This window comes from Ranitomeya imitator, chromosome 5, assembly GCF_032444005.1.
Source record: "Ranitomeya imitator isolate aRanImi1 chromosome 5, aRanImi1.pri, whole genome shotgun sequence".
NCBI classification, from domain to species: domain Eukaryota; kingdom Metazoa; phylum Chordata; class Amphibia; order Anura; family Dendrobatidae; genus Ranitomeya; species Ranitomeya imitator.
The window spans coordinates 12383443-12384269 of record NC_091286.1 but is presented as its reverse complement, the minus strand read 5'-3'; positions in this window follow the sequence as shown (position 1 = coordinate 12384269).

Here is an 827-nt window from a genome sequence, read left to right as displayed (position 1 = left end):
ACCCCACCATCGCCGGTTCTCTGGTCAGACGTTAGATCGGGGGAGGTCAGAGACCCCACCATCACCGGTTCTCTGGTCAGACATTAGATCGGGGGAGGTCAGAGACCCCACCATCGCCAGAGCTCTGGTCAGACATTAGATCGGGGGAGGTCAGAGACCCCACCATCACCGGTCCTCTGGTCAGACATTAGATCGGGGGAGGTCAGAGACCCCACCATCGCCGGTTCTCTGGTCAGACGTTAGATCGGGGGAGGTCAGAGACCCCACCATCACCGGTTCTCTGGTCAGACATTAGATCTGAGGTCAGAGACCCCACCATCGCCGGTTCTCTGGTCAGACATTAGATCTGAGGTCAGAGACCCCACCATCGCCGGTTCTCTGGTCAGACATTAGATCGGGGGAGGTCAGAGACCCCACCATCGCCGGTTCTCCGGTCAGACGTTAGATCTGAGGTCAGAGACCCCACCATCGCCGGTTCTCCAGGCAGACCCCGCTGACTGCTGCAGCCTTCTGCCTCTGTTCGGTTCTCTGTGGAGCGCGGCTGCATAGTAGAGAACGTGCCGCTAATAACCGGCCGTCCATAACATCACTGCGGCACCACGTGACGCTGGGCGCAGGCGTTATGTAACATCAACCCGTGACTTTGGATCATAGATCCCTAGAGCCTGAACAGCCCTACACACGGCCTCATGAGGCGAAATTACCTCAGTAGTGAAAAACTCCCGCGGTCTATATTATATATACGCTCTGCAAGTGTCACGTGTCAGCATATTAGCTGTCTCCAGCCAATCAGCGTGCGTAGCCTGTCGCCGATGACGTCAGTGGTC